The sequence below is a fragment of the Ursus maritimus genome, unplaced genomic scaffold (genome assembly GCF_017311325.1).
Source record: "Ursus maritimus isolate PB19 unplaced genomic scaffold, ASM1731132v1 scaffold_16, whole genome shotgun sequence".
NCBI classification, from domain to species: domain Eukaryota; kingdom Metazoa; phylum Chordata; class Mammalia; order Carnivora; family Ursidae; genus Ursus; species Ursus maritimus.
In genome coordinates, this window is record NW_024424008.1 from 58,380,825 (window position 1) to 58,399,896 (window position 19,072).

Below are 19,072 nucleotides of genomic sequence, written 5' to 3' on the forward strand. Positions count from 1 at the left end.
CCCCCCCCCCCAGCTCCCCAGGGATGCCGTGAAGGAGGGCTTGGCAGGTGGGTGAGCCCGCGCCCGCATTCCTTCCGCTGCCAAGCCCGTCAGACAGGGCCCTGAGCCTCCACTACGCGACGAGTTCACCCGAGTGAGAAATCTGGGTTTTCTGGTCCCGCTCCGAGGTCGTCCGGAGCCTGCCTCCTTCCTGGCCCTGGGCGAGGTGACACAGCCCCTCCTGGCCCGGGGTGCAGGGAAACCGGCTTCTGGTGTCTCTGTGCTCCGGAGGAAACAGAGAAGTGCTCCAGGGATTGGCAGCGACTCTGGTATGGGGAGCCTTTCTGTGGTCCCTGCGGGACTTGCCTTCTGCAGACACAGAGGACTTAGGACCTCAACAGGGAAGGCCACGTCTGTTGAGCTTTCAGTGCTTGGCCTACTGTGCTTAGCCCCTTATGTGGACACTATCATGTAGTTTTTACCACTTTCTGAGATAACACTATTATAGCCACTTTGCCACGAAGAAACAAGGCCGAGCATTTTGCCCAAGGCCGTGAGATCACCTGTAAGGGGTATTGCCCGCAAGCGCCAGTCAAAAACTGTGATTTAACTACTTCTGGCCACCAGCACCTCATGAAACAGGCTTTTTTATTTTTCCTTCAGATTAACAAAGCAAATATCCCATTAATGATTGTGAAAACTCGTTTTCAAAACCAGATCGAGAATCCTGTGTGCATTTTTGTTGTGTAAATAAGAATAACCTGAAATAGATGCCCTGCTTAAAGGGCCAACTTGGCCAAAAATCACCTTGCGTCCTCCCGTTGTATATGTCCTGATAAATGTCCACAGGTTCTCAGCTGGGAGGCAGCGTAGGGTCATGGCTAACAGCCCAGATTCTGGACTCAACTGCTGTTTGTGCCACGTCTGAGCTGGGTGACCTTGGGCAAGTCACTTAACTTCTCTGTGCCCCGTTTTCTTACTTGTAAACTGGAGATAATTACAGTTTGTATCTTGGAGGGGAAGTTGTGAGGCCTGCGTGGCTGACCACACAGCCTGGCTCATGGTACTGCTCTGTAGAGGTTGGCTGTCACTTGCCATGAGCCCTCCATTCCTGGGTGTCGGGAAATGTGGTGTTGCCCCAAGAGATGCCACAGGCCCTAAGGATGGGCAGACATGGTGGACAGAAGGATGTAAGAACAAGGATTAGTGGTGCTTTCTTTTGTCTCCTAATGTTCTAATATTTTCAAAATCCTGGTATGCTGTACAGTTGGGAGTATCTAAGAGCTTCCTAAATAAGAGATTTTTTCTGTCTCTGAACACACTTTCATATACCTCCTTTATGGATTGTTACTTTCTTCCTTGTGTGATAGCTGTTTGTGGCGGTCTTATGTTCCTGATGGACGGAGTCCTTCACAGCAGGAATGAAGTCTTTCCTTTTTCTGTCTCCCATAACCCTTAACACAGAAATGCATGAGTGAATGAGGGGTGACAGGGGCTCTTGAGGCTTCCTTTACCTTCTGCCACACTCCCAGCACCCTTCCTTTCATTGATCTTTATTCCAAGGATCTTGGGCTGAAGTGTTTTTTTTTTTTTTTTTTTTTTGGTTGGCAGAATATTTTTTTTTAAATTAATTTATTTTAGAGAGAGAAAGCATGAGTAGGGGATGGGGGCAGAGGGAGAGAATATCCAAGCAGACTCCCTCTGAGTGCAGAGCCCGCCTAACGCCGGGCTCGATCTCAGGACCCATGAGATCAGGACCTGAGCCAAAATCAAGAGTTGGCCACTTTACTGACTGAGCCACCCAGGCGCCCTGGTTGGCAGAACTCTTGTTCCTTAAGGTTTTCATTCCTACCTTTGGCAACCGTCCAGACACTTGGATTCTGGTTTGCAGTTTTTCCTTATCTGACCCAGCAATCAGAAAAATGGAGTTTCCCAGATATCCAGTATTCTTTATTCTCATTATATTAAACTCAGTATTAAAACTCACCTCTCAGATTTAAGTTTGGCTCCGTGAATCCCCAGCTGTAGCCAGGGAGCTGTGGGGGAGGCTGGTGAGTGGATGTGTTATTACCATATGGATAGTACATAGAGGAATAGTTTGTATGTGGAGGGACAGACATGATTCTTTTCTGTCTGGGATAAAAGGGGAAAGAATAGCCCTTTTGGCAACTGGGTACTAAATACAGAGGAAACATTTGGGGCCTGTTTTCATTATGAGAAGGATGTATTCTAGGTAACCCCAGCTCCTGATACACTTGCCTTATTAGTAGATAATTTTTCCCTTTGGTTAAGAATATCAGATCACTCATTCAATAAAAGTTTATTGAGGACTTACCATGTGCCAGGCATTCATGATAAGAAGCACTGTATGTTTTCAAACCGACTCTGCTTGGAACTTTGGCCGTTCGCTGCTTTCAGCTCAGACGACAACAGCTGTGATAGAAGGCTAAGGGTTTCCTAGTGTACCTGAGGAGAGTGATTTAATTGTATACCATTTAGCAGTTTACATCCTAACACCTGTACTGTAATTCATATATGAAAAAAATGCATATTTCTTGTAATGACTATCAAGTTTGCATCTCTAGCAAAAATCTTCAATTATTATTTCACATATTTATCCTTTTCCCATTGAGGAGGTGGTAAGCTTTTTTTCGTTATGTTTATTTTCAGGATTTTATTCTGATGAAAAATGAGTTCACATTTATTTTAAATATAATATTAAGACACATATAAAAAGATCAGAATCATTTGCATTCCGCTAACTGTATTTACTGTTATATTTTGTGTGTTTATTTCTAGTCTTTTATTTCTGAATTTTGTGAGGATGTGTGATGGTATATAGGAAGGGACTTTTGGGTACAGTAATTTATTTGCTTTAAGTGTAATGTCGACTTAGAATTCTGATATTTTAGTTTTTATTCTTTTAAAGATTTATTCTTTTTAAAGATTTTATTTATTTGAGAAAGTGAGATGCCCACGTGGCACCCCCCCAGTCCCTCCCACCCCTGAGCTGTGCTGATCAAAAATCTTTCCAGACGTTGGCCAATGTGTCCTTCCCTGGGTGAGAACCTCTGATGTCGCCCTCCTGTTTCTCATGAAGTGCTGGAGAGTGTTTTGAGCTTCCACAGCCCTCCAGTGATGGCCACTCAGGTAGTTTCTAACTCTGAACCTCCACAAAGCACCGCGTGCCGAGTGTTCTCCTTTGTGTCCCCTTACGTGCTGGGGAAGAGCCAATGGCTGGGCTCAGGTGAGTCCCGCCAGGTGACGAAGGAGAAGGGAAGGGATGAACCCCAGGTTGGAGCCTCTGTGGGCACCAGCATCACTCCTGATTGCTGCTGCTCTGTGCCCTTTGGCAGGCTCTTCTAGGACCCCGGCAGCTGCCCTGGAAGGAGGAGGAGGCTGTCTCTCTAGATTGTGGCCCATGAACCCTAAGAGCTTGGAGGGGGTGGGTGGAGGAATGATTTTTGGCTGGACAGCTTGATCCTTTTTATTAAATTCTCAGTGCCGCAGGGAGTTGGTAAAGGGACAGGCAGTAAAGTGTCCCCATGCAGCATAGGACAGAGGTGAGGTGGACTTCATAAGCTTCCCTCTAGCGTGCCCCGATTGGGCCCCTGGTGAGTCTCTGCCCCAGGCTGTCATCCTCCCCCTCCTGCAGACCAGCTGCACATAACCTTTGGGTTACTCCTGCTAATCTCTGCTCCCTTTCTCAAGTTGACTGGGAGACAAATGAAATGATGGCTTCTAGTGCTTATTCCCCAACTTTTTCTTTTCTTTTTTTTTTTTAAAGATTTATTTATTTGAGAGAAAGTGAGAGAGCTGGGGAGGAGCAGAGGGGGAGGAAGAGGGACAAGCAGACTCTGTGCTCAGGGAGACCCCATGATCACCACCGTAGCCCAAACCAAGCCCAACCGCCCCAATTCCCCATCTTGACAGCACTTTCAGACTCTTTCCAGGGTCCACCTCCCCCTTCTGCCCCTGCGGTCAGGACTTCAGAGCAGTTCTTCATCATCTGTCATGTGGACTCTTGTCATAACGGCCGTCCTCGCCTGTGCCTGCCCAAACCATCTCACGGCACAGGAACCAGAGAGATGCCAGATAACTCCAGAGGCTATCAGGAGCCGCCATCGAGTGAGAATTCACCCTGCGTCAGGTGTCCGACTTACCTTTCATCCCTCAGGTCTTACGACAATCCTGTACAAATCTTTTTAGTCCTGTTGGTGGCAGGTAGGTAACTTGCCCCAGGGCGCTCGGCCGCTGCGAGGCCCAGTTGTGACAGTTTCCTTTGATTGTAAAGACCAGACCTGCTTTACTATTTTAGAAATCCAACTGCGTCCTGTTTGGTTTCCTCTAGGGACCTGCCCGGGTTTGCAAACCAGGGTGCTCTTGGGGTTCCCTGGAGGTTCCTCAGGGCCCATTCTGGGGGCGAGTTGGGCGATGGGAACTGGTGGGCTTCTCCGAGTCTGGCACCCATCAGATGCTCTGCCTGGTGCATGTATGGTTAGGCTTTTGTGCCAGACCTTTGAAGAAAGGGTTCTGGAGCGAAAAGAAGCCCGAGAGCTACTGGTTACGGGATAGAGCTCCAGCTGTGGTGGTCATTGTTCCCATCCCCCCTTCCCACCCCCTCCACCTCCTCCTTTACCTGAGCCCAATGATTACATTTTTAGTGGTTTTCATTGTGGTAAAATGTATGTAACAAAGTTTATCATTGTAACCATTTTTAAGGGTACAATTCAGTGACATGAAGGACATTCACAGTGTTGTACGCCCGTCACCACTGTCCATGTCAAGAATTTGTTCATCATCCCCTACAGAAACTCTGTGGCTGTTGAACACTAACTCCACGCCCGCTCTCCCCTCAGCCCCTGGTGAGCACCATGCCCCCTCTGTCTCTACGAATCTGACTACTCTAGCTCCCTCACAGAAGTGCAGTCCTGCAATATTTGTCCTTCTGCGAGAGCCAAGCTTGACATGAACTACAGGCCCCCCGTCACTGGCCCACAGGCCTCACCAGGCTCGTCTTCCAGAACGTCCATCTCGCAGAGGGTAACGCTGGCGACAGCCACATGCCTGCGATTCCCCTGCACACGCCTTAGTTGGCACCTTTACACCCGTAGCTTCCTGCATGGGTGCTTTTCCTCTCCCGGCTCTTCTGGCTGCTTAAAGCCTGTAGATGGCCCAGGTCAGGCCGTCGTCTTCCCTCTCTCTCTTCACACACATCTTCGTCTCTACTCTTCAGGCCCTTCTTCCTAACTCATTACGCTGACCATATTGTGACGTGAAACCAGCCTGGGACAATGTGTTAAGGCTGGAGATGGCAGTTCATCTTTGACATACCTGTACTCACTTCGTACCTGGCTTTGGACTGAAATGGTGGCTGCTGATTTCTAGAAACAGTACTAACCTGTTTGCAGCAAGATTTGGTAAACCAGATGTACGTGTTAGGGCTGAAATTAAAGTCGGCTGTTTTTGAAGAGGACTTTTCAGGGATGCTCTGAACAGTAGCCACATCTGTGGAAGAAGTGAATTGCCTCCCAAGGTATTGCTTGTGTGTATAGGTTTTGGTAAGATTATTAAAAAAGCTATAAGAACTTTCATATAGTATTGTTTATTGAGGATTGTTGGAGAAAACGAATCCTTTCATACAGGTGAATTTTACAGATAACTTAAAACGCACTCTTTCAAGTATTAAAGTTTACTTTTAAATCCAGTTGCGTGGCACTATTCACGGAATAGGTGACTCGCTTCTGTTAATTAATTCATAATTTGGGGCAGCAGTTTTCCACATTTTATTGGTTTGTATTGAACAACTTTCTAGGGCATGTAATTATTTTGTGGGTCCATTTGTAACTAATCCTGGAGATTTTGCCCAGAAAAAACCAAAACATTATTTAAAAGTCTTCATGGTAGGGGTGCCTGGGTGGCTCAGCCGGTTGAGTGTCTGACTCTTGATTTCGGCTCAGGTCATGATCTCTGGGTCATGAGATCCAGCCCCACATCCGACTCTGTGCTGGGTGTGGAGCCTGTTTACAATTCTCCCTCTCCCTGTCCCTCTGCCCCTCCCCCACCTCTCTCCCTCTCTTTAAAAAAAAAAAAAAGAAAGAAAGTCTTCATGGCATATTTATTTATTTATTTTTTAAAAAGATTTTATTAATTTATTTGACAGAGATAGAGACAGCCAGCGAGAGAGGGAACACAAGCAGGGGGAGTGGGAGAGGAAGAAGCAGGCTCACAGCAGAGGAGCCTGATGTGGGGCTCGATCCCATAACGCCGGGATCATGCCCTGAGCCGAAGGCAGACGCTTAACCGCTGTGCCACCCAGGTGCCCCAAAGAGGAACTGGTTTTTTAATTTTATTTAAGGAAACTAATTTAAATAAAAGCTTTATAGACCGATATACAGAACTGCTACAGAGATTAGTACATCTTTTCACCCAGGCGCCCCCTTCATGGCATATTTAAAACAAATATATAAGACTATTCACCTTTTAGTAAAGTGTATTCAACATAACACCTTTTCTTCGTGACTCAGGGTCATCATCCTGAAGTTTAATTATTCTGCTGGGTGCCAGTAATAACAGTATGTTCAGGGGCCACTGAAGTGAATTATTTGTCTTATTTTTTTCCCACAGCTGTCACATGTGATTTTTTTCTGTGTTACCGAGCATATCTCCGGAAGTCTGCATTCTTTCTAAATTATGACTTCTAACCTGCTAACACAGTAGAAACCAGATAACCCAATTTCTCAGAATTGCTTGTAGTGAAAGTATAGGTCAGCTGTGAGATTTAGATAATTTTCATTTTAATAAATTATAACAACGTTTAGTTCACAAATTTGAGGTCTTTTTTAAAAAATTTTTTTTTAAGATTTATTTGACAGAGAGAGAGACATAGCAAGAGAGGGAACACAAGCAGGGGGAGCGGGAGAGGGAGAAGCAGGCTTCTCGCTGAGCTGGGAGCCCGATGCGGGCTCCATCCCAGGACCCTGGGATCATGACCTGAGCTGAAGGCAGATGCTTAATGACTGAGCCACCCAGGCGCCCCTGAGGACTTCTTTTTAAATGGTAACAGAAGTCTTTGTTAATTAGAGTCATCAGATAAGTGATATATCAAAAAAAACTTGGCTATTTATGTTAACGATGCAGAGAGAGAGAGTTTTGTTCCTCTGTGTATTTCTAAAAAGTATGCTTTTATTATCATGTTTTTAACTTTATTGAAAGGGTATCATGCTATAGATAATCTGTTGTGATTTATTTCCCTTTCTGTATCATACTGCCAAGGTTCATCCGTGCTGTTGCCTAATGCTGCAAGATCCCTCACTTTGGATAATATGCTTTCCTGTGCATATACTGTGCTTTATTAATTCAGTTAATGGGCATTTGGGTTTTTTCCAGGTCTTTTCTTATAGTGAACAGGACTTCCAGGAACATTCTTCTATATGTCTTCTATTGATCACGTATAAGCACTTCTTTTTCTTTTTCTTTTTTTTTAGAGAGAGGAAGAGAGCACAAGTGGGAGGAAGGGCAGAAGGAGAGGGAGAGAGAGAATCTTAAGCAGGCTCCACGCTCAGCGCAGAGCCTGACCTGGGGCTTGATCTCGCTACCCTGAGACCACAACCCTAGCCAAAATCAAGAGTCAGACGCTCAACCGCCTGAGTCACCCAGACGCCCCAGCGCTTCTTTTACACACACACATGCATATACAGTATCTGGGGGGGGGGGGTGGACAGCTAGATGGCAAGGCACCTGACTTTTCAGCTTCACAAAATGCCAAATGGTTTTCCCAGAGCGGTTGTACCAGTTCACACAGCCATCAGCTGAGTATGAGAACAAACATCCTTTCTAACACTTGGCATTAATAGACTTTTAAAGTTTTGACAGTCAAATGAATGTAAAGAGTATCTCTAACCTGCATATCCCTGATCACCAGGGCAGGTGGGTCCCTGTTCATAGGCCTTCCATGTTTCCATTTCCTAGAGATGCTAAATGGTTTGCCCTATACAGAGTACAATGTACACGGATTTTTTTTCTTTTTAAAGATTTTATGTATTTGTCAGAGAGCGAGAGAGAGAGAGATAGAGAGAGGGTGAGCACACATGGCAGGCAGAGGGAGCAGCAGACTCCCTGCTGAGCAAAGAGTCCAACATGGAGCTCTATCCCAGGACCAGGGGGTCATGACCTGAGCTGAAGGCAGGTGCCCCTCTCTATGGATTTTAAGAATACCCCTTGAGAGCTGAAAAAGTATGGGCTAGCATCAGGTTCCCCACTAATGGTAATTTACTTCTCTTTGCCTAATAAAGGCATTCTGTTGAAAAGTTTGAGAGTTGGCTGGGTTAAATCAGGAGCAGGGAAGCTGACTAAGGAAGCAAGTGGGTTTTTCTGGTGTGAGCCCTTGTGGGGGGTTGAATAGCTCACAGGAAATCTCCCTTCCGCCTCCGCCTCCCCTTCCCTCCAGGCCAAGTCCAGGAACTTCTAGATCAGACTCAGACTGCTCTTTTCTGGGGCCTGGTTGGTGTTTGAGGAGTGTATTAGTGAGAACTCCAGCTCACCACTGGTGTAGGTAGGACAGAGGATTTATGACTTCACAGAGTTTGAGGAGGTGAACGTGCCAAACCACAGAGGGCAGGGCCACAGCTGGAGCCCGGAACCCAGCCACGCCGGGATTTCTGTCTGTACTTTGGCTGGCTGTTGGTTTCCTTCTTTTAACTGTCTGTTGGTTGATTGTCTTCACCCCGGATCGCACTTGACAGTTTAAACCACACACAGAAACAAGCAGTTTTGTTTTGATAATCCCCAGGAAGGCTCATTTAGATTTTACAACAGTTTAAAAAAATAGTCCTTCAAAACTTCCGATTTAGCCTCAGTGAGCAGGCAGTAGTAGGAATTTAAAGTTTTATGGGCTGTGGCTTCTTGGCTGCTTGCTGAGAACAGGGTTAGTCTGTTTCCTTCCGTGCCTGTGCCAGACTGGGGTGGGTGGAGAGAGGGCGGTGTGTCTGTCATAAACTCATCATCTAGACTCTTTTTTTTTTTTTTTTAAAGATTTTATTTATTTATTTGACAGAGATAGAGACAGCCAGCGAGAGAGGGAACACAAGCAGGGGGAGTGGGAGAGGAAGAAGCAGGCTCATAGCAGAGGAGCCTGATGTGGGGCTCGATCCCATAATGCTGGCATCACGCCCTGAGCCGAAGGCAGATGCTTAACCACTGTGCCACCCAGGCGCCCCTCATCATCTAGACTCTTGAAACAGCAGTGCATTCATTGCCCCGTGCTAATCCCATCCTTGACAATCTACCCTTCCCCCATCCCTGCATCCACCCGGAGCTCATGTTCCCGGCCTCTGCAGTATGTTCACATGGGTGCCCCTGGTTGAATTCTCACAGAGGTGTCTGGGGGTTGGGAGGGTCCTGGAGGTGAGAGGCCTGTCCTCCACATACTGACCACAGTTAATGCTGCCCCCTCCTCGCATCCATCGAGGCTGTAGGACTCACGGTCCTCTGACAGGTTGCCAAAGAGAATAGGCAGTTTGCCCACATGTTTCACGCTTTCTCATTTCAACCAATCACAAATCGAAGGACAGAGGGAGGCTATCATGTGTAGATCTTATGTCCTCTCTCATTTTCATTACAACACCCCTTATTAAAATAATTGTTGGACATCAATCAGATGGGCGGAGCTGATTAGTGCTGACTGTTCAAGATGCAGGATAATTTGTATCACGTGATCTCCTTGCATGATATCAGAATCTTCACTATCATTTGATTTATTGTTGTTATTATCAGGGAGGCAGTGTGTAGAATGGGAAAAACATAGACTCCCTGATTTTCTGACCTTAGGCCAGTTTCTCACTGCTGCAGGTGTACACATGATCCCTATCCCATGAGAGGTTCTGTGAGTTTTAAATGGAGCCACTGAGCACGGCCCCTGCCATGTGGTATTTTTCTTTTCGTTTCGTTTCGTTTCGTTTCGTTTCGTTTTCTTTTTTTTTAAATATTGACAGAGAGAGAGACAGCCAGTGAGAGAGGAAACACAAGCAGGGGGAGTGGAAGAGGAAGAAGCAGGCTCCCAGTGAGCAGGGAGCCCGATGTGGGGCTTGATCCCAGGACTCCGGGATCATGCCCTGAGCTGAAGGCAGATGTTTAACGACTGAGCCACCCAGGCGCCCCGCATGCGGTATTTTTCTTAAGCCACCTCACTTTTGTAGGATAATGAGAAAGGTTTTCTGAGTCCCTAATAGATGCCAGTAGTGTGCTCCCGTGGGACAGTGATGATGAGCCCATCCTGCTTGGGTTGGTTTCCAGGGTCTGCCATTCGCTAGCTGTGTGATATTGGGCACATTGTGCGACATCTCTGTGCCTCAGTTTCTTTATAAATACCAGTAACAGTAGCACCTACCTCTTTGGATTGTTGGGAGGATTGAATGAATTAGGACTGTGAAATCCTGAAATTGCTGGGACAGTGCCTGGTACATAGAAAGGGTGCCCTCAGGGTGTTAGATACTGTTTTCACTGTTAATAGTAACAATGATAACAGTAATAATGGTAATTACGGTAGTAACTATAACAATGGTAGCAACAACCATAACAGTAACAGTACTAGATACTGTGTAGATATGCATATGGGGGGGGGCACAAAAATATCCATGACGTAGTTTCTGCATTTATAATCTAGTAAAGCAAACGCAACAGACGTATAACATACTACAGGAAGGATCTAGAAAACGGGGAAGGTGGGGTACAACGCAAATGCCGTAGGAATGGAGAGGTCGTCATTCTGGAACTCAGCCCCTTTCTTACTTTCTTCCCACAATTATTTTCTTAGCATAGCGGAATGGAAAGAGCACAGGCTTGAGAGCCTTGTTTGGATTTTGATCCCATTATTCATTTACCTTAGGAACCTTGTGAAAAGACTCTCGAATTTTGGCAAGATGATACCTACATTTTCGGGTTGAATGAAAATCCAGTAAGTTAATGTACATACGAGGTGAGTACAGCGGCTGTCACTAGTCTCCCTTCCTTTTATGGCATCGAGGATGAGTCCTAATATGTTTCCCCTGTATTCTTGACTATCTAAGAGTCCTGCAGGACGGAATATGTAGGAAGTGATCACTGAATTTACAGTTTCTACTTTTGATGGTTTGCATAAAACTAGTTCAGTAGTTTGTGGTTTGATGGCATGGTTGCATTTTCTCCCTGGCAAATGATGGAAGTGTTTTAATCCAGGATGACTCTTGATCAGCTTTGTCTGCAGTGATTTAAAAGACTCTTGTTTATATGATGTAACTGTCTTGTTACTAAGGAAATTCATTGAGGTGAATATAAATAGTTATAACATTATGATTCAAGTGTTATTTCAAGGTATCACACCCATTGTCGACCTAGCATGTTACTTTTCTATTACTGTTAAAAAACCACCACAAACCTTATTATCTGACAGTTCTGAAGGACAGAAATCGGACACGGGTCTCACCGGGGAGAGTTGATTTCCTCGTCTCTTCTGCGTCTGCGGCTGCCTGCCTTCTTGGGCTCCGGCCGCCCTCCTCCATCTGCAAAGCCAGCAACGCTGCATGTCTCTCTGACTCTCCTCCTGTGGTCACATCTCCTTCTGACAACAGCTGGGAGAGGTTCTCCCTTTTAAGAACGCGGGTGATTAGATGGAGCTGACTGGATAAATCCAGGGTAACCTCCCCAGAGCCTGGGATCATGATCTGAGCTGAAACCAAGAGCCAGATGCTTAACGTACTGAGCCACCCAGGCTCCCCTTTGGTAGGAATTATATGGACGACTTCATTATGTAGGCACAGGTGATGAAATCATTGGTCATTAGTGAATGGCTCAGTCTCCAGCCTTCTCCCCTCCCTGGGGTGGGGCTGAAAGTTCCAACCCTCTAAGCGCAGGTTAGCTCCCTGGGTAACGGCTCCCTTCCTCCTCAGGGATTTTTCCAAAAGTCACCTCATTAACATAAACTTGGGTGTAGTTGAATGGGGCTTGTGATGAAGAACAGAAGATGGTCCTGTCTCTCTCATGACTTTTAGGAGCTCTGGAGGGAGCCAAGATTAAACTATATATTTCTTATTATATCACAGTAGGTGAGGTGATGTAGTCACAGGTTCCAGGGGCCTAGTGCGGGGGCATTTTTGTGGAGCCGTTATTCTGCCTACTGTGTTTGGTGACAGAATCTAAATATAGTTCCAATAAGAAAATAGAGCACGAAGACCACCTAGATGCTGGTGAAAAGGTAAACAACCATTCGTAAAATGTCAAGGACACATTTTCTCAGCTCATCTAACCCACAACCTTTAGTCATTGTTTGAAATGGTCAACTGAGATTTGCCAGACTCTTTTTAAGCTGCACGACATGTTTGAAAGATTAGGTGGCCGCTCATCTGGGGGGTTACGCCTGAGACTCCAGGCAGGGAGGGTGATGGACAGTATGTACTGTTCCTCTGCTGGGACACAGTTCCTGTTCCCTTTCTCTTGATCGGAACAACTTGTCTTCATTGGTCGAGTCTCAGATGAAGTATTGCTTCATGAGGAAAGTCTCCCTTGGAATCTCAGATTAGGTTAGGTCCCATCCGTCGTGCCATTTTTGACAAAATGGATGGACCTAGAGGGGATTATGCTAAATGAAATAAGTCAGACTGTTCCTCCAGCATTTTTCTTCACTGCTGTATTATGAATTCCATGAAGGTAGGGCTGGCTGTTTCTGTGTACTCCGGAGCCTGGCCATGTCGGGGAATTGAACTCGATACCATTAAGAAGATGGTAATAAAAAGGTCACTGTGGGTGTTGAAGTTGCTGCCAGGTTGGACAGTTTCCACCAAGCAGACGAGGAGAATTTGCACACATTCTGCTCTCTAGGTAGGAGTCTGGGAGGGGTATGCTATTGCAAGCGCTACACCCCCGCTTCAGAAAAGGTACAGATATAAACTTGATTTGAGCATCCGTGAGACAGATCAGCTCCCGCAGACAAGGCTGCAGTGTTCCAGGCCGTAGGTGTGGTTACCTTCACACACCTCAGGTGACTATTCTCTCTCTGCAACTTCTTTATGCGAGGGTGTGTGTGTGTGTGTGTGTGTGTGTGTGTGTGTGTGTGCGCGCGCGCGCGCACTCAGTAGCCAGTCAAGTGAGTGCTGGCCCCTTCAACTAGCGTTCACTTGATTTCCTGCCAAACTCTAGTTTTCCAGATCTGATATTGCTAGCTGATATTGCTAGCTTTCTCTTATTGGCTCTGGGATGACATTGTGATAATTAAAGTGGACACGTATTACAGAACGTTGTGTACTTCCGTAGTGTGGATGGTATTGATTAAATTGATTGGAGTGTGTTAGGATACATTTGCCCACAAAATTCCAAGTAAAATATAAAATAATTATTATTCTATAGGAACTGATTTAGTTCTGTGATAACCGAGTCTGCAGTTATCGTGGACTGTAGTATCCATTATAAAATGTATGGGAAAATACAATGTTGATGTGATATTCAATGATCAGATAAAAGGCCAGGCATTTAAAAAAGAGCCTTTGAATGATCTGACCTGCATTTTTGCAGCTTCATCCATTTTTATCAAATATGGGTTAGAGAGAAAAAAAGGGATGGATCCTCCGTTCTGAAGTTATTTCATTTTATTTTTTAGATTTATTTATCTGTTTGAGAGAGAGAGAGCACAAGCGAGCCAGCAAGAGTGGCAGGGTGGGGCAGAAGGAGAGGGAGAGAGAGAGAATCCCAAGCTGACTCCCTGGTGATCATGGTGCCCAACACAGGGCTTGATCCCAGGACCCTGAGATCATGACCTGAGCCGAAACCAGGAGTCAGACACTTAACCAACCGAGCCACCCAGGCCCCTGAAGTTATTTAGCAGAATCATGTAGGAGGGAATGTAGTAGGCAAGGAGATGCACTTTACTTAGTGCTGGGGGTTTGCCCCTGATTCTGCCACTTTCAAAAAACATCAGTTGGGTGACCCATTTCACCTCTCTGAGCTGCACGTTCTTCATCTGTCACCGTCCGGTGGATCAAAAATTAAAAACGAGAGGGTTCCGAAGAGTTTTTGTAAATGGCAAGGCACTGTAGAAAACAGGTATTCTGATGGGGTCCATTAGCATGGATGTAATAAATAAATAATACTTGATAATGATGCGTGTCCCACTGGCAAATCCAGGGAGCTTAAAGTCAGCAGTCTGGAAACCTCGAGTTGTCAACAAAGAGTCGCGGGTCATAGGAGAGAAGGTGAGCTCTGAATCCAAATTAGCACAAGGATTCAGAACGAGGAATCAAGAAGGCTTCTGATGTTATCCTTCATGATTGCTTTGGTCCCTTCATTTTCCCAGGTCTTTTAAGAAAGAACACAGATTTGAAAAAATAGATCTCTCCTTGTTAGAAAATTTGGTATGCACAAAATGGATAAAGAAGAAAACAACCAAAAAATATCCTATAATCCCACCCACCTAACTTTTCTGTTAATTCTAAGGTTCAATCAGGCAGTTTGACCCATCCATCATTGTAGTCATTGACTTCTTATTCCTTCCACGACTATCCTTTGGCTGTAGGCCTGCTCTTGTTTGCACAGAGTCAGAATAGAAAGAAACAGTTCTGGGGCACCTGGGTGGCTCAGTCGGTTGAAGGTCCGATTCTTGGTTTCGGCTCAGGTCATGATCTCAGGGTCGTGGGGTGGAGCCCCATGTCGGGCTCTGTGCGCTTACTGGGGAGTCTGCTTGAGATTCTCTCTTTCCCTCTTTCTCCCGCTCACTCTCTCTCTCTCAAATAAAATCTTTGAGGGGAAAAAAAGAGAAACAGTTCCAGGAATGAGCAGAGTTGGGAAGGTCCAGAGGTTGAAGTTCAGACTGGATGAAAATACCCTGAGGTACAGCTAAAGTAAATGGGTGTAATTGGATGGATTCCTTGCTGGATTTAGACCCACCCTAAGCTTGCTCTTCTGTCTACTAAAGCTGTATTATTACAGAATACTGAAAAATTGGTTAGCCCCACTCCTCCACCTCGAGTCTAAGAAGTGTTCAAGAGGACATATGGTGAGGAGAAGTAGAGGAAAAATGTTTTGCTAATTTCAGAAGCGTCCTGTTCTCTTGTTCTGTATAATAATCATAAATATAAGAGACTTTGATAGGTGTTATTTATGGTGCAATTTTTGGAAGAGCTTGCTTCATTACTTAGTTAAGTACCGGACTGTGGTTCTGCCAAACCTTTATGAACACACTTCTAGCATCGTAGCTAAGAAAGCTGACCTCTGAAGCTCTTGATTCCTGTACGTTGGTGGAATATTCCAGTCTCCTGTGTCTGGGACATCATGGTCAGTTCATTTGAGGGGGGCACCAGGCTCTAGGTACGATTCTTGCCGTTCAGACTCGTATTTATGCCTGAAAATAAATGTGTTAATTTATAACGAGGATTGTTGCTGTTATACTTGACAGCTACTCGCAGGAAGACCATCCCAACAGAAAAATCTGCTTAGGAAATATGAGCTCTGAAGTTGCTTGGTGAACGTAGAACAGAGACAAAAGAAATTATGTGTCTGTCCAAACCACCCCCCACCTTTATGACACACCTGCTTCTACTCCTGGCACCTGCCTTCCAATTATGAGTGACTTGTTAATAGACCAGGGGACTCTTGCTCCTGTGCCGGACTGGAGAAATGGATAACTTGCCAAGTTTCCTTTTTCTGGAATTTATATTGTTTGGGAGAGCAAACTACTGTCACTCTGTCCATATCAATATGCACTGTAACTTATTTTACATTTTTGTTTCATTTTATTTTTTAAAGATTTTATTTATTTGTTAGAGACAGAGTGTGCACACTCGTGTTCATGCAGGAGGTAGGGGGTGGGGGGCGGGCAGAGGGAAAGGGAGAAGCAGACTCCCCACTGAGCATGGAGTCAGACACAGGGATTGATCTCAAGACCCTGAGATCACGACCTGAGCCAAAATCGAGAGTCAGATGCTTAACCAACTGAGCTACCCAGGCGCCCCTCATTGTAGTTTTGATTAGCATTTCCTTGATGATGAGTGATGTTGAGCTTCTTCTCATGTGTCTGTGGGGTATCTGGATATCTTCTTTGGAGAAATGTCTGTTCATGTCTTCTGCCCATTTTTAATTGGATTATTTGGTTTTTTGAGGTTGTATTGTTTAAGTTCTGTATATATTTTGGATACTAACCCTTTAGGGGCCATATCATTTGCAAATATCTTCTCTCATTCAGTAGGTTGCCTTTTAGTTTTGTTTCCTTCGCTGTGGGGAAGCTTTTTACTTTGATGTAGTCCCAATAGTTTATTTGTGCTTTTGTTTCTCTTGCAGACATATCTAGAAAAATGTTTCTACAGCTGATGTCAGAGATAACTGTCTGTACTGTTTTCTAGGATTTTTATGGCTCCAGGTCTCACATTTAGGTCTCCAATCCCTTCTGAGTTTATTTTTGCCTATCACCCATTTTCAGTACTTATCAACTCATCTTCTTTCCTCTTCACTTCCTCCTTTCTGGATTATCTGAGAGTAAATCTCAGGCATCATACAACCTCATGCATTAATATTTCAGTATTCATCTCTAAAAGATAAGGACGTAAAAAACATAGTCATGATACCTTTATTCTACCTAAAACTGAACAATAATTCCTTAATATCAGATATCTAGTCCATGTTCAAATTTCCACAACTAGCACATGATTTTTAAACTAGTTTCTTCACGTCAAGATGCATGTAAGATCCATACGTTTCAATGGGTTGTTGTATTGATGTCTCTTTCTTCTGTGGGCTTCCTCTTGCTCTTTGTTTCTTGCAGTTTATTTTTGAAGAAACTGTTCATTTGTCATGTAGAGTTTACCGCGCTCTGGGGTTTGCTGATTGTATCTTTCTAGTGAGTTTACAGTATTTCCTTCTCAGAATGTTTTTAAATGCATAAAATAACATAAGTGGGATTATAATGGCAACCAGTTTCATGTGTTTGGGTATTAAACTATTAAAAACACATGGTGATATATGTTAATATATATGTTTCTTTTTTAAAAGAGAAGTCATTAAATAAGGTGTCATGAATGGGTGTTTAACCATCATGACGTGGAGTCATGATGACTGTAAATGGTATTTTGAATTTCAGCAACAGCTGTCATCTGATAAGAAAATGTTTGTGATTCTTTGGCAGTAAGGTCTTAGGCACTGCTATTACTACTGTAGTTTGTTGCCTATGTTCATAATTGAAGGGAATGTTAAACTTCAGTTAAATGTTACTGAAAATCAGGGTGTATTTTTTCCCCCAAGTTCATAGATTCTTCAGAATATTTTCATTGACCTGGTCCATGAGCCCCATTAAAAATCCTGTGGTCTCTCTCTCTCTCTTTTTTTTTTTTGGCAAGAGTATATCATAGATATTGTGTATTGCCATCAGGAGTTGCATAAAGTTTGCTTGTTTCTTTGCTGTGTTAGGAGCTATTGAGGTTTATGGCCTAGATTCCTTACTTTATTAGGGTTGTAAGCCATTCGATTTCTGCCATTCCGCTTTTAATTATGATCCATGTATTTCTGCACAGAAAGGCCCTGTCATCAGATCATTGCCCTGAGGTATCATTTGTACAGGAAGGGCAGGGTAACTGTTTGTGTGTCAGTTTTCAAAATAATGGTTTGTTGGTTCCCTAGCATCCTTCAAGATGACCAGTGAGTTTTATTTTTATTTTTTTAAAGATTTATTTATTTATTTATTTTATGGAGAGGGGGAGAGAGAGAGAGAGGGAGGGAGGGAGAGAGCATGCGCAGAGGGAGGGGCAGAGGGAGAGGAAGAGAGAATCTCAAGCAGACTCCGCATTGAGCGTGGAGCCCAAGGCAGGGCTTGGTCTCACCACCCTGAGATCAGGACCTGAGCCAAAAGCAAGAGTCGGACACTTCACCGACTGACCACCCACGTGCCCCATGAGTTTTATTCTATTGCTTTAAAGCATTGCTTATTAACTCATGGATTTAAACGTATTTGAGATGCTTCAGTCCATTGCAGCTGTTCTTACTGATGTTCAGAATGTCTTCTCGTCATGACTACACTAGTCTTTTGCTCACTTTCTTGCCATCCTGTGTGACAAGGTGTTCTAGGCTTATTTCGTACATTTCTTACCCCAGGTCTGAGATCAGCCGTGCTCCAAGGAGCCCTAGTTCTTTTTAGTGGGAAATCGTATTTAGTTGCCATATCTAGGCACTTAAGAGTGTTCATGATTGTTGGTTGGTCATAGTTTCAGACTGGCTTTTTAGTGGACAGAGATAGGAATTATATATTTTTAAAATATATAAAATGGCATATGTGTTAATTCTAATTTTCAATAAAGTTCAGAACAATACGGGGTTTTAACTTACCCTGTTCCATCTCACATCTTTATCTCCTTTTTCCTATACTATAAGTCAATGCATCAGTGTAATTTCTTTTCTGCTTTATTCCAGTCTCAAAATAATGTTACTACCTCCAGGGGCGCCTGGGTGGCTCAGTTGGTGAAATGTCTGACTCCTGATTTCGGCTCAGGTCGTGATCTCAGCATCATGAGATCTAGCCCTGCATTAGGCGCCACGCTAAGTGGGGAGTCTGCTTGAGATTCTCTCTCTCCCCTTCCCTTTACCCCTTCCCCCAAATCCTGCCTCCAAACAGTTTAAAATATTTTGCAGTTCTTACTGTTCTATGGTCCATCCCATTAGGAATGCACTGTCAAATTCGTGTTTTAAAGTCATTTGAAATAATTTCTGTTTGGTCTTGCTACCAACTTAAAGCGTCCTTAAGTCATGTAACATTTTGGTTTTTATTTTATTTATTTATTTAATTGTATTCTATTCTGTTTTAAAGATTTTATGTTTAAGTAGTCTCTACACCCAACATGGGGCTTGAATTCAAAACCCCAAGATCAAGAGTTGTCTGCTTGTACTGACTGAGCCAGCCAGGCAGGTGCCCCTGTTTTTTATTTTAGACGTGGCTTTTTAAAAATAAAATTCTTGCTCTATAATTCTGTAAAACAGTCACATGGCTCCTAAAAGAAAACTATAAAACAAGATATATTCAGGCATATACCTTTTACTTGGCTGTCTTTCCTGATCTTTGAAAACAGTTTTGATTTTATCTTTACACTTA

The 19,072-nt window shown here is 44.3% G+C and overlaps 1 protein-coding gene across 1 annotated transcript in view; it reads left to right on the forward strand.

Annotated features, from left to right (window-relative positions):
- The window catches only part of SLC35F2 (solute carrier family 35 member F2), a 45,635-nt gene that overhangs the window by 575 nt on the left and 25,988 nt on the right, over positions 1 to 19,072 (forward strand). The gene's annotated exons all lie outside the window — the stretch shown is intronic.